At 34.7% G+C, this 16,013-nt stretch overlaps 2 non-coding genes across 2 annotated transcripts; both read right to left on the reverse strand.

Annotated features, from left to right (window-relative positions):
• Positions 1 to 12,476: 12,476 nt before the first annotated feature.
• TRNAY-GUA lies at positions 12,477 to 12,572 on the reverse strand. Its single transcript has 2 exons — positions 12,536 to 12,572; positions 12,477 to 12,512 (listed from the first exon to the last, which is right to left on the reverse strand). It is a non-coding gene; the product is annotated as a tRNA-Tyr (tRNA).
• Positions 12,573 to 15,143: 2,571 nt separating this feature from the next.
• Positions 15,144 to 15,238, reverse strand: TRNAY-GUA. Its single transcript has 2 exons — positions 15,202 to 15,238; positions 15,144 to 15,179 (listed from the first exon to the last, which is right to left on the reverse strand). It is a non-coding gene; the product is annotated as a tRNA-Tyr (tRNA).
• Positions 15,239 to 16,013: the final 775 nt, after the last annotated feature.

Here is a 16,013-nt window from a genome sequence, read left to right on the forward strand (position 1 = left end):
TCATAAAACCATATCATGATCTTATATGTTTAAATAGGAGTCCGTTTGTAAGAGGGTATGATCGTAGTCAAAGATTTATAGGTATTTATGGAGATAGANGGTGTCGAGGGCATATGGGGAGCGTGGTGGTAGGCAAAGTTTAGGGTCATTTTTCCAAAATTGCAACTTTAGGACTATTTTTGCAAATTTCCTCTTGAAAGCGAAACTCACTTTAAAATTTGGAGTCATGTGGTTTAATTTCTCAATTTTACCTTTTTAAGGCTACTTTTTCAAAAATACCCTTTTGGGTTAATTCCCCAAATTTACAAATTAAATGATACTTCCTTTAAAAATTTGGAGTTCTATATGGGTTAACTTCCCAAATTTACTCTTTATTAGGTTATTTCCCAAAAATACCCTTTTTGGGCTACTTTTTCAAATTTGCACTTTATCAAGTTCTTCGTTGACCATTTTTATTTAAAAGGCTTGATTTTAATTGATTAAAATTTACCAACAAGCTTTATATTATATTTAATATGGTATAGTCAGCGATTTAAATGTCAAGCTAATTTCCGTATCTTTGTGCCTAAACAAAAATAATACTTGTTCTTCACAAAAGAAAAGAAAAAAAAAAAAACTCATTTAGGTGAAGGGTAGAACTCACGGGACAATTTTTTATTTTGTTATTTGTTTATGAGAGTTAAAATACAATTTTAGAAGCGACCTTCAATAAATGGTGAAAAAACGTTCATTCTCATTCAAAGAAACATAAATTCTCTCGAACAACATTCACTCTCTATCATAATATTATAAAGACATATTATTGTAGAGAAAAAACGGATTATAATCATTTAACTTTCTTATTTATTTTTATTCAATAAACCCATAGAACTTTTGTTCTAAAAGCTTAAACCGGTAACATATTACAAATATGCTTAACTGTATCCATGTCGGATTGGGGAATACTTTTGAAAATATTAGAGTCACAATCACTAAGCTTCAAAACGGCTTTGCAGCAAGTGCCAATAGCACCAAGTGGAACCGTGAGAGCTTCTACCACACACATTGCTCCTTCTGCAATAAAGGGAATGCAACCAATGATACTGAAATCAGCATCAAAGTCTGCTGTCACGAGGGTCTTGGTCGATGGTGAAAAAATGGCTAAGCAAACAAGGAATACAACTGCTAACTTCATTGTGGAAGACATTGCTGCTATTGTTTGTAGAAAAATACGACTGCAAAGGTCAAGATAACAAGAGAAGTATTGTCTTGTTTGTGTGAGAAAGTTGTGAACTATGGAGGTTCTTATATAGGAAAAGAACACGAGTTGGAGTTTTGGTGTCATTTAATGCTACAGAAAACTACCAAATTTTTGTTCACTTAACTCTTTAGGGATGCCAACTCGAGTACAAGTCAATGGTAATGACATATAACATCACCCCAAGTACTATTGAAATGAGATACAAGAGTTTTGGATAGAGATGGTAAAAAAACACAATGACTAGTAAAAATTGATCAAGCTAACTCATCGAGTACGGTTTTGGGTGGATTATGAACTTATTTAGGTCGACTTGGATTCAAATAAATGAAAATTTTTATAGATTTAATTGGTTCACGGGTCTTAATTTTAAAATATATTTATTTCAATTTTATTTAATTATATAATTACTTTTTTATTATTTATTCTCAAACTACCCATAAACATAATTTTTTTTTTAAGTATTTAAAATCTATTTTTAAAAATATATATTGAAATTGATTTACAAATTTAAGATTGAATATAAATAAATATTTTAGTTGTGATTTTTAACGGAACAATTGAGTTCAATCTAAAAAAATCTCTTAACTCAACTCAATCTAATCAATCTAATCTACCGACCCTCTTAGTTTGGAAAGTAATACATTCGTCTTTTTATGAGATATGATTTTAAATTTGGTAACATATCTTTTATGAATTTAGATTTTATCACTATATATGAACATAGAAATACCAAATTTGTATAAACTTTCCTTTTAAACTACTAAAGTAGTACTAAACAAAACATGGTTAGAAAATCATAGGAGGGAACCAATTTCTAAAATTATCTTGGTAATGTGACACTTGTGTAAATCAAGAGTACATGAATGAACTGAGACCACATCCGAATGTATCATAATTTTTTTTATACAAAAACATTTATTTAAAACATTTCATAAAACCATATCATGATCTTATATGTTTAAATAGGAGTCCGTTTGTAAGAGGGTATGATCGTAGTCAAAGATTTATAGGTATTTATGGAGATAGACGGCAATTTGAAATCTTCCAGATATTTTAAATTTAGAAAACCATGATTTAAGATTGATTTGAACGAGGATTTAGGATAATTAAAAATGTTTCATGGTAATATTTCTAATACTCCTACATGGATATATTTAAATAGTGCAATATGAACTAAATGTTGTAGTAATTTAGATTTTACAGCCATGTCAAGATATTTCAAAGCATTACCATAGTTAGATGATTCTTATTGAAATTTGGTTTGTAAGTATCTCAAGTTTTACTTACAATGTAAGGATATCCATTATGCTTATGCGATACTAGTTTTTAGAGTAGGGTTTCTGTAACGATCCAAGCCCACTGCTAGCAGATATTTTCTTCTTTTGATTTTTCTTTACGACCATCCCTCAACGGATTAATGTTAAGAATAAGAAATAACAACTAGGAATCTCACAATGTAAGGAGAGTGAGAGAGAGAGAGAGGAGTGGTTAGGGTTTTTAAGAATGAGTAGAATAAGATGAAGAAAGAACACCCAAACCCGAACTCCGATATACTTTCGATCTTAGGTCTCCCTTCAAATCTACTCAAAGGATCAAGAGGAGCAGTCTAAGCGTTTGGATTGTTCGTTTCCGGTGAGAAACGGACAAGAAATCGAGGTAAGTCCGAAACCTCTTTTATTTCGGGATTTCGTCCTAGATTCATGAGTTTCATATGATTTAGGTCTTAATAATCAAGTTACAATACCTTAGGTGAGGATTCTTGCATATTTTTGAAGGAATCGCGTCAAAAAATTGTGTCGGAAAGCAAAATTGAGAATCGTCCAACTTCGATAAGGAACTTAGTTTTTCATGCTATTCGATCCCATTTATTAAGCTCTGGAAGTATAAAAAAAAAATGCAAGAAAAATATATGTGGATAGTTGGACTTGAGACCATGAATTATGGTGAAGGAATTGAGTTAATTCGAGTTGCAGATTGGAAGATAGAAAAATTCAAAATAAATTGGTTGATATGGAATTTGACAAGAATCTGGAAATTAGATGAACTCAGGCAATCGGGAACGGACACGCGGTGGTCGGAAAGGAGGGTGACACGTCCGAAAAAAAGAGGGACATTCATCGAGCAATTTGTGGAGAGGCATCCGAAGCCGTGCACTGACACGCGTCCAACTTTCGACCCAGATACCTGAACTGAAAACCGACCTGCGCTCTGTGAAGCGACCCGTCGAACTACTGTCCAACTCGAGTCCTACCGCTAGTTCCTGCATGACACATGTCACGTCTTGAAAATTTGAAGGGTAAGTCTACGTCCTCTGGGGCTTGAAGCGCGCCTCTGCCCGCGCGCTGCCCACACTTGTGCATTGCGCATGGAGGGCGCGTAGGGGAGTCTGCCAGCGTGTGGAGGGGCGTGGGCCACCTATTTTCATATGTTTTTCTCTATTTGTAAGTTTTTCGTCTCGATTTAAGTGCTATTCCTATTTTACTGTAAACTAGGTGCCTATAGAGAGAATTCGTAATTTTCGGACTCCTTTACGACTATAGGTGCTATTCCTATTTTACGACTATCAACTTCAAGAAGGTACACAACAAACCTGTAAGTAACCACACGAAATTAGGAAGTAATACTTGGAGGGTGTGCTTAGTTTTGCATGCATGCTAGATCATCTAGGTGGCTAGGTCTTATAGTACTCTGCACTTAGGAAGTTAATTATATATTTGTTGGACTTGCTACCGTAGTGGGTTTTCATTCTCAATTTTATATGCTTTCTAGATTGTTTTACTACTGCTTATATTTGTTCATGCTATGTTGACGGACGAGGGTATTTGTGTATATGTGCTTCAGGTGCTTATGGATGTTATCACCCTATTGAACTTGTGCGGCTGCATGCATTGTTAATCTTACATAAACTCCTATCGAATGATTGTGTGAACTTATGATATGATTGATAAGCTGTAGTGTTGAGTTATGCCTAGGGTGTGCACTTGTAAGGATTGAGTTGGGTTCAGATAGGGGATCCTTCTGATGTTGCGGTCAGTAGTATCGTGAGGGACAATTAGAGGGAGAGACCCTTTAACCCTGGACAGTTATAGACTTGTAAGTCTTGAATGAGTGAATCTGGAAGCCTAGAGGACCACATTAGGACCCCATAACAAAGGGAGAAGACCTCTTAGCCGATTGTAGCTGGTATAGCAATCGAGTATTCTCCACTTCCCTTTCTACTCTAGTGTGGTATCGTTGAGCTAGGTGTGATGCTAGTTAGGGAGGTGTTGCTCAGTGGTAGATCGACTACTTTGCATGGTGGATCCGTCTTATGGTAGGATGTTGATCACGCAAGCAGGTCAAGGTTGCTTGCATGGCGGGTCCATCCTATGGAAGGACGTTGACCATGTGGGTGACTAATTCTAGCGGGGTTGTACCAGGGGTACATGTTTTTATGAGGGAGCACCTAATCCTCAAACGCTGAATACCGCTTCAAAGGTTAAGTTCTTCTACCTCGAACTGTGTACTGAGAGTACTAAGACTCTAGGATCTAGAGTATAGTCGGTGGTTCTAAGATTTAAATGCGATTAAGAGTCTACAAGTAGGTTGCTTACTGAGTATGTTTATACTCATTCCTTTCTACACTTTTTTTTCCAGGTCTGTGAATTTACAGTTCACCACGATGGGGGTGCTCGGGAGCTTGAAAGTCACAGAGAGAGAATGTCGACCCAGGGCGTCTGTCTAGTTTACTTTTGAATAGTTGATATTTATCATATAATGTACCCCGATCCCTTTTACCCATTCTATATTTTGTATTTTTTTTCCCTACTTGAATGATTTTAAACTCGTGAGAAAATTTATACTTCAATTTTTTTTTTTACCTTGTTTTCTTCTACTTTTGTGCATTACTTTGTCTGTTGAGTCATTCCTGGTAATTTTGGTGCGTTGAAATTCTGGGGCGTGACACCAAAAAAAAAAAAAAAAAAAAAAAAAAAAAAANGGGGTTAAGAATTCCGGCCACTCATCGAGATTCTCGCACTGTCACCCTACACATTTTTCTCGATGCTAAGAAGCCGCACCTCACAGAATCTACATGCAAAAAAAAAAAAAAAAACATGATACAGAGAGAAAACGAGGGAGAAGAAGAAAAGACTATTGAGTTACCTTACGACGAGCATGATGTCGACAACCACCAGTCGAGATTCATGGAGCCGTATAGTGTAGATAACGCCATGGAAAAGAGGACTAACAAGTGAGGGAACACCATGATGCACACGAGTGATTACTACTAAACGGTGTTGCAACTTTAGTCGCCCTGAGGATTAACAGATTGCTATTGCAACTTCCTTTGCAGTCTCAAACCTCGGTAGATACGATTTTAAATGATAAGTCCCATCAACAACCATGGAACTTGCATTTTCTTAGATTTTAGGTTATAAATAGTTATTCTTTTAATATTTTCCATTCTTTTATTGTAATTTACTTGAAATATTCCATTTGTTTTGCTTCCAGACTCATATTTAAACCAATAATAAGACCATGATATGGTTTTATGAAATGTTTTATATAAATGTTTTTACATAAAAAAAATTTATATTATGTACATGGTAGTGCCTCTAGTTTCTTTTTGAAATTAGGGTCGTTACCGTCTATTTTCAATATTGCTTTCGTTCGAATGTGGTCTCGGTTAATTCATGTACCATTGTTTTATACAAGTGTCACATTAAAAAGATAATTTTAGACAATTGATTCGCTCGGATGATTTTCCAACCATTTTTTGCTTAGTACTACTTTTATATATGTAACAACCTAAAATTTTCTACTTAATTTAAGGTCGCCACTATGTACATATCATAAACATTGAATGCGGAAATATTTCTTTTGAACTTTCATTAAACGTCACCTTCATCTTAAAACACAACCATGGACTTACGTGTTTTGAAAATACCTTTAATAACGACGCAACAAACAACTAAATAAAATAAATAAACGTTTAAATAAAAAAACATTTTATTCTAGCTCAAGTCTAAGAAAAGAAATACTACTACCCTATGCATGTGTCATAGTCTCGAGTTGCGATGCCGTCATCAACTGTACATGAATTCCTTGGCTTAACCTGGAATAGAAGTAACATGTGAATTGAGTATTTAAAGAAATACTCAGTAAGTGACCCCACTTTTGGAGGTTAAATGCAATAACATGCGAATGCAATGACGGGACCTATCCTTTCAATCTATTTTCGTATGGTACTATCCTAACGGGTAACTTGAATGTGTACCATATACTCTACACAACACCCATACGTGCGAGTATGGACTCACCAGTCAGTTCGCACACCGCTGGGCCACTTTCATTGTTGGGCGAGTATACTTTGGGAGTTCCTCAGGCCGGACACCTATTAAAACTAGTAACTGTCATGGTAGCATTAGGTTAAACATAATGATCGTTTTTTCTGCCTGACCATCGCAACATTATGATAAACATAAGAATCGTTTTCAAGCTTGGTCATCGCAACATTATGATAATCATAATGATTATTTTCCTGCCTCGTAACATATGCGTCCGCACTATCGTGAAGGGTAAGGGGTATCCACCAATGCATGAGGTCCCAACCTTTTTCCATTTTCATTATCATTTAATACAACCTCGCTAGTGTTCCGTACGTATCATATTGTTTTTCATATAATTTCACGCATCGTTATCTTTCATGCATATGCTGGGGTTGTATTTCATGCTAGTTCGTCGTTTTGCATGTCAATCACATCATATCATTCAAATTACATAAATATATTATATCATAACATTTCATGCTCCAGACATAACAATTTTCATCAAATACATATCATATCATAACATATTGCATCACAATATATCATATCATAAACATGTAAATTATCACATATCTTGTACCATAACATATCATATGTGTGTGTATATATATATATCTGTCATTCACATGTCAGATCATAATCACATCATTTCGTAAACACTTTGTAGTCATATCGTTTCCTAAATTATCATAGTCTTAACATTCTTATATCTATCATAGTTATATCGTTACATGAACGTACCTTAGTCATATCGTTACAGGAGTGTATTCTAATGCTATCATTCAATCAATCTATCATAATTCTATCCCTTTCTATTCATAATCTAACCATATTCTTTTATCAATCGATTTTGACCATATCGTTTTTATCAATCTCTCGTATACATAGCACTTCGATACATAACCTAACCTTAACGTTTCATGAATGTATCTTACTCCTATCATTACATTACATTTAGTGCATCGTTCTCGTATCCTATCTCAAACATATCATTGAACACATCGTACCGTAAAAGTTATCATACAATTTCCGTATTGTAACATATACATATCATATCATAAGATCCATAAACAATTCACATATATCAATATATATGACACGTACAGAACCACGGGGCATGTGTTAACATCAAATAACCATGCCAATAGTAAGGTCACTCACTTGGATAGCCTTAGCTGAAGTTCTATCTAACTCCAAGTTAGCTTGCTTTCGTCCCTCGAATTCACCCTATTAAAGATGTTCATCAAATTGCTTCCGTACCTATTGCATCACAATTTCAGTTCAACCAACAGTTGTGTGACATTCAAGCCTGTGAACTTTCTCACTTTGTGATGTTTTGATGCATATGGATCAAGATCTTGTTTTAATTTCTTATGGACAGGAATTGAAATTGGAATGAAAAATGACTTAGCTTGTTCGATTTTGTTTGATGGGATGGAATGGGATGATGAATGATTGATTGTTTGATTTTGTTTGGTGGATCTCGCAGGGTTGAGATCGAACCAACTGATAGTCAACAAGTGATACTGACATCCAGTGACTGTCACGGTCATGCTTATCCAAGACGTGTTGTCTAAGTTGCATATCCATTACATGCCAAAACTCTTGCCTTGTAACTTTATCGCTTTCGTTTATTGCTTTCATGATGTATGATTTCCTTGTCTCTTCTAAGTGTAACATTTCGGCACAAACTTGTCTATGCATGGTAGACATGAAATGCTCTAGAATGTACTATAGGGGATGCCACTAGTCGTCAACTTCTCCTACTTAGATTTTGTATGACCATTCGGTGAAATCACGTTTATACCTGTTAGACATGAATCGCCTCAAAATGTACTATATTTGTCAAATTCTCACTATAAAAAAAGTTATATGCTATTTAAGTCGTTGTGTTGCCTCTTAGGTCTAGTCATATAACATTGTTTTCAATCTTTCTTGCAATCTTGTTTTCAAATTCTTTCAAAATCTCTCTACCCTTGTTTTCTAAAAGTTTCTCGAAATGGGGCTAGAGACCTAGCATATGTTGTTGAGCCATAGACGACGAGATCCTAAGTTGGCTTAACTCATTCTATGTTGAAAGTGAGTGTTGCACAATTACCAATCTCTTGCCAATAAAAGTGCGATTTTGACGGTTGGTGTTGGTATCAATATGGTGTTTAAAAAATATTTATCATTAGTTATTTTGTCACATTAATGGTGTTTAAAAAACATAATCTATCATTAGTTATTTTTTTAAGATTAATTTTTCAACTTGAATATTATACTAATTATTTACAACTTTATATTAATCATTTATTTGAGAATAATTATTAATATTGACAGCTAATAAACTCAAAATATCTAAAATTTAACACCTATTATTTATAATATAGGTATTAACGAATGAAAATTAAATGAAAGAAAATTTATATAATTTTATATTAAGCTTATCTCATTAAAAATGTAGTTAACTTTATATGTAACACTCTTAATCATCTTGACGCCTAGATTAGTGACGTCACTAGATCTATGCTTTAAATAACATATGCGGAAATTCATAATAAATCTCTTAATCATGTTGTTTTCGGACTTACACATTTAATTCAAGAAATTTGAAATAGTATAGTTTTTAAAATGAAAAATGAAATAAAACTACCTAAAGCTACTAAATGAAATTTAATGCATACTATTTGCTCTATCTTGACTTTCGTGAGCATCCCAGTATTCACCGCCAGTCTTGCATGAACACTTTACCTTTACTTGAAAAATATAAGGGTAGCATATGACTTAGTATTTTAAGAAATACTCAACAAGTCACCCTATTGTTGGGGTTAATAATGCAATCACACACATAACGTAATTGAGACTTATCCTTTAAAGCCGTAACATGGCCTTGGACTTTTTCCAGTTTCGAGTATGGTTGGATGTGTGGTACTTCCCCACACACGGCCCACACATGCGCACATGGAACCACCAAGTAGGCTTGTATACGTACCCCTAGTCCTGGCTTGGTCGGGCACAATGCATTACACGTCGCTAGACGCCACAGAAAAGGAAAGGTCTGCATGATATCATGGCAAACATAAATATCGAAGGTATGTGTGCATACTAACATAACACAATAGGGAAGTATCCCAATATGCATGCATGAGGTCCTTACATTCATAGCATAACATTAGCATCATTCCCTCCCTCATTTCATCGATGACATATTACATATATGCATTATGTATACATGGTAATCATTCTATGATTCATCACATAACTTTACATGACAATATATAACGTAACGTACATAGTATTTCATTTCATTTACAACATGATGTAAAGTATCACATGCGTACATATCATAGCATCATATGCCATTACATAGAACACATACACATAGCATAAATAATATGGTGCATACAACCGCCGCAATGCATGCACCATCCAAGAATTTGATTATGTCAAATACAGTTAAATAAAGATCGTTTTTGGGATAGGTAGAGTATTTTTAGCTATTTATTTTAACTAATTTGGGTTAGTTTCTATTTCTATTGTTATTTGCAAGACTATACCAGCTATTCAATAATATTATCACTTGCAACTACAATTGTTTATGTTTGTGGCTTAGTCATTCTTCTTTCAAAACCTTACAACCAGAGCCACCACCACGCTTCACAAAGTAGCAATTTTTAAGTTATCAAATACATAGAGTATGATTGAAGACAAAACTTTAATGAAGATCCCACTTCGATGGTCACTACGATCACTGAAGTGAGCTGATAGAAAATTTGCTCATAACAGAGGGTCTATGGAGTGAGGTAGAGATTGGTTTCTCAAAACCAATGGAAGAAAAATGTTGAAACAAGCCTTAGTTATTCTAGAAAGCCATAGAGTCATAATAAATTTTTTAGAAGATTTTTGAAGAGTCTTGAGTTTCGAAGATCATCTAGATCAAGAACCTAAGTTACATTACCTTAGAAGAATTATAGTAATTTTACACTATTAATTATTATTTTTTTCATGTGCAAGTAATACCCCTGATAGAAAATTTGTTCATAGCATAGGGTCTATGGAAAGAGGTAGAGATTGGTTTCTCAAAACCAATGGAAGAAAACCTAAGGATTTATTAGGAGTCTATTTACCCTACCAATTGAGATTTGTTCATAGCAGAGGGTCTATGGAAAGAGGTAGAGATTGGTAGAGATTGGTTTCTCAGAACGAATGGAAGAAAACCTAAGGATTTATTAGGAGTCTATTTACCCACTAGAGTCCTCCACTCTACCAATTGAGCTAAGGTCGGTGAATGACATAATTGCTTCATACATTTAATTTTTCTTTTCATGTGCAAGTAATAACTCAGATGGTCGATAATATAAAAAAGATGAAAACAAAAATCCGACCTACCGAATTCGAACCAATGACCTAAGAATTTACTAAGAGTCCAGTGACCCACTATAATCCTACGCTCTACCAATTGAGCTAAGGTCGGTGAATGGCATAATTGCATATACATTTAATTATTTTATTCATGTGCAAGTAATAACTCAGATGGCACCTATCGAATTCGAACCAGTGACCTAAGGATTTACTAAGAGTCTATTGACCCACTACAGTCCTCTACTCTACAAACTGAGCTAAGGTCGGTGAATGGCACGCTCTACCAACTGAGCTAAGGTCGGTGAATGGCACGCTCTACAAACTGAGCTAAGGTCGGTGAATGGCACGCTCTACCAACTGAGCTAAGGTAGGTGAATGACATAATTGCTTATACATTTAATTATTCTATTCATGTGCAAGTAATAACTCAGATGGTCGATAATATAAAAAATGATTAAAATGAAAACCGACCTACAGATTAAAACAAGTGACCTAAGGATTTACTAAAAGTCCATAAACTTACTACAATCCTCTGCTCTACCAACTAAACTAAAGTCAGTGAATGGCATAATTGCATATACATTTAATTATTCTATTCATGTGCAAGTAATAATTGAGATGGTCGATAATATAAAAAAGATGAAAACAAAAATCCGACCTACCGGACAAACCAGTGCACTAAGGATTTACTACAAGTTTACTCATCCACTACAGTCCTCTGCTCTACCAAATCACTTAAGGTTAGCGAATGGCATAATTGTTTCATACATTTAATTTTTCTTTTCATGTTGAAATAGTAACTGTGAGATGGTCGATAATATAAAAAAATGATTAAAACAAAAATCCAACGATTTAAACCAGTGACCTAAGGATTTACAAAGAGTCTATTGACCCACTACAGTCCACCACTCTACCAACTGAGCTAAGGTCAGTGAATGGCATAATTGCTTATACATTTAATTATTCTATTCATGTGCAAGTAATAACTCAGATGGTCGATAATATAAAAAAAGATTAAAACAAAAACCGACCTACGGATTCAAACAAGTGAACTAAGGATTTACCAAAAGTCCATTGACCTACTACAGTCCTCCGCTATACCAACTGCACTAAGGTCGGTAAATGGCATAATTGCATATACATTTAATTATTCTATTCATGAGCAAGTAATAATTGAGATGGTCGATAATATAAAAATGATGAAAACAAAAATCAGACCTAATTTGAACAAGTGACCTAAGGATTTACTACAAGTCTAGTGACCCACTACAGTCCTCCGCTCTACCAACTGAGCTAAGGTCGGTGAATGACATAATTGTTTCATATATTTAATTTTCCTTTTCATGTGCAAGTAATAACTTAGATGGTCGATAATATAAAAAAGATGAAAACAAAAATCAGACCTAATTTGAACCAGTGACCTAAGGATTTACTACAAGTCTAGTGACCTACTACAGTCCTCCGCTCTACCAATTGAGCTAAGGTCGGTGAATGGCATAATTGTTTCATACATTTAATTTTCCTTTTCATGTGCAAGTAATAACTCAGATGGTCGATCATATAAAAAAAGATTAAAACCAAAATCTGACCTACCGGATTTGAACCACTAACCTAAGGATTTACCTAAGAGTCTATTGACCCACTACAGTCCTCCGCTCTACCAACTGAGCTAAGTTCAGTGAATGGCAAAATTGCTTAGACATTTAATTTTCTATTCATGTGCTAGTAATAACTCAAATGGTCGATAATATAAAAAAAGATTAAAACAAAAACCGACCTACGAATTCGAACTAGTGACCTAAGGATTTACTAAAAGTCCATTGACCTACAACAATCCTCCACTCTACCAATTGAACAAAGGTCGGAGAATGGCATAATTGCATATACATTTAATTATTCTATTCATGTGCAAGTAATAACTCAGATGGTCGATAATATAAAAAAGATGAAGAAAAAAAAAATCCAACCTACCGATTTCAAACCAATGACCTAAGGGTTTACTAAGAGTCTATTGACCCACTACAGTCATCCGCTCTACCAACTAGGCTAAGGTTGGTAAATGGCAAAATTTGTTCATACATTTAATTTTTCTTTTCATGTCCAAGTAATAACTCTGATGGTCGATAATATAAAAAAGATTAAAACAAAAATCTGATCAACCTGAACGTACCATTGACCTAAGGATTTACTCTAATTGTATTGACCCACTATCTTCCTCCGCTCCACCAACTGAGCTAAGGTCATTGAATAGCATAATTGCTTCAGACATTTAATTTGTCTGTTCATGTACAAGTAATAACTCAGATGGTCGATCATATAAAAAAGATTAAAACAAAAAAATCGGACCTATCGAATTCGAACAAGTGACATAAGGATTTACTATGAGTCTATTAACCCACTACAGTCCTCCGCTCTACCAACGGAGCTAAGGTCCGTGAACGGCATAAGTGCTTCATACATTGAATTTTTCTTTTCATGTGCAAGTAATAACTTAGATGGTCGACAGTATAAAATAGATTAAAACAAAAATCCAACCTACCGTTATCGAACAAGTGACCTAAGGATTTACTAAGAGTCTATTGACACACTACAGTCCTCCGCTCTACCAACTGAGCTAAGGTCGATGAATGGCATAATTGCTTATACATTTAATTATTCTATTCATGTGCAAGTAATAACTCAGATGGTCGATAATATAAAAGAGATGATAAACAAAAAATCCGACCTACCGAATTCAAACCAATGACCTAAGGATTTACTAAGAGTCTATTGACCCACTACAGTCATCCGCTCTACCAACTGAGCTAAGGTCGGTAAATGGCAAAATTTGTTCATATGTTTAATTTTTCTTTTCAAGTCCAAGTAATAACTCAGATGGTCGATAATATAAAAAAGATTAAAACAAAAATCTGACCAACCGAATTCAATCATGTGACCGAAGGGTTTACTATAAGTCTATTAACCTACTACACCTCCTCCCTACCAACGGAGCTAAAGTCTGTGAATGGCATAATTGCTTATACATTTAATTATTCTATTCATGTGCAAGTAATAACTCACATGGTCGATAATATAAAAAAGATGAAAAAATTAATCCAACCTACCGGATTCAAACCAGTGACCTAAGGATTTACCAAAGTCTATTGACCTACTACAGCCCTCCCGCTCTACCAACTGAGCTAAGGTCGATGAATGGCATAATTTCTTATACATTTAATTATTCTATTCATGTGCAAGTAATAACTCAAATGGCCACCTACCGGATTCGAACAAGTGACCTAAGGATTTACTAAGAGTCTATTGACCCACTACAGTCATCCGCTCTACCAACTGAGCTAAGGTCGGTAAATGGAAAAATTTGTTCATACATTTAATTTTTCTTTTCATGTCCAAGTAATAACTCAGATGGTCGATAATATAAAAAAGATTAAAACAAGAATCTGATCAACCCGAACGTACCAATGACCTAAGGATTTACTCCAATTGTATTGACCCACTACCGTCCTCCGCTCCACCAACTGAGCTAAGGTCAATGAATGGCATAATTGCTTCAGACATTTAATTTGTCTGTTCATGTGCAAGTAATAACTTAGATGGTCGATCATATAAAAAAGATTAAAACAAAAAAATCCGACCTACCGAATTTGAACAAGTGACCTAAGGATTTACTATGAGTCTATTGACCTACTAGAGTCCTCCGCTCTACCAACGGAGCTAAGGTCCGTGAATGGCATAATTCCTTCATACATTGAATTTTTCCTTTCATGTGCAAGTAATAACTCGGATTATCGATAATATAAAAAAGATTAAAACAAAAATCTAACCTACCAGATTCAAACTAGTGACCTAAGGATTTACTAAGAGTCTATTGACACACTACAGTCCTCCAACCTACCGACCTAAGGATTTACTAAGAGTCCATTGACCCACTATATACTCCTCCGCTCTACCAACTGAGCTAAGGTCGGTGAATGACATAATTGCATATACATTTAATTATTTTATTCATGTGCAAGTAATAACTCAGATGGTTAATAATATAAAAAAAGATGAAAACAAAAATCCGACCTACCAGATTCAAACCAGTGACCTAAGGATTTACTAAGAGTCTATTGACCTACTACCGTCCTCCACTCTACCAACTGAGCTAAGGTCAGTGAATGGCATAATTGCTTACACATTTAATTATTCTATTCGTGTGCAAGTAATAATTCAGATGGTCGGTAATATAAAAAGGATGAAAACAAAAATCCGACCTACCGTTTTCGAACAAGTGACCTAAGGATTTACTAAGAGTCTATTGACCCACTACAGTCCTCCGCTCTACCAACTGAGCTAAGGTCGGTGAATGGCACGCTCTACCAACTGAGCTAAGGTTGGTGAATGGCATAATTGCTTATACATTTAATTTTTCTATTCATGTGCAAGTAATAACTCAGATGGTCGATAATATAAAAAAAGATTAAAACAAAAATCGATCTACCGAATTCGAACAAGTGACCTAAGAATTTACTAAGAGTCTATTGACCCACTATAGTCCTCCGCTCTACCAACTGAGCTAAGGTCAGTGAACTTTATAATTGCTTATACATTTAATTATTCTATTCATGTGCAAGTAATAACTCAGATGGTCGATAATATAAAAAAGATGAAAACAAAAATCCGACCTACCGGATTCGTACCAGTGACATAGGATTGACTAAGAGTCTATTGACCCAATACAGTCCTCTGCTCTACCAACTAAGCTAAGGTTGGTGAATGACATAATTACTTATACATTTAATTATTCTACTCATGTGCAAGTAATAATTCAGATGGTCGATAATATAAAAAAATGAAAACAAAAATCTAACCTACAAGATTCAAACCAATGACCTAAGGATTTACTAATAGTCTATTGACCCACTATAGTTCTCCGCTCTACCAACTGAGCTAAGGTCGGAGAATGGCCTAATTGCTTTTACATTTAATCATTCTTTTCATGTGCAAGTAATAACTCAGATGTTCGATAACATAAAAAAGATTAAAACAAAAATTCAACCTATTGAATTCGATCCAGTGACCTAAGGATTTACTAGGAGTCTAATGACTCACTAGAGTCCTTCGCTCTACCAATTGAG

The sequence above is a fragment of the Cucurbita pepo genome, unplaced genomic scaffold, assembly GCF_002806865.2.
Source record: "Cucurbita pepo subsp. pepo cultivar mu-cu-16 unplaced genomic scaffold, ASM280686v2 Cp4.1_scaffold000259, whole genome shotgun sequence".
In the NCBI taxonomy this organism is placed as follows: Eukaryota; Viridiplantae; Streptophyta; class Magnoliopsida; order Cucurbitales; family Cucurbitaceae; genus Cucurbita; species Cucurbita pepo.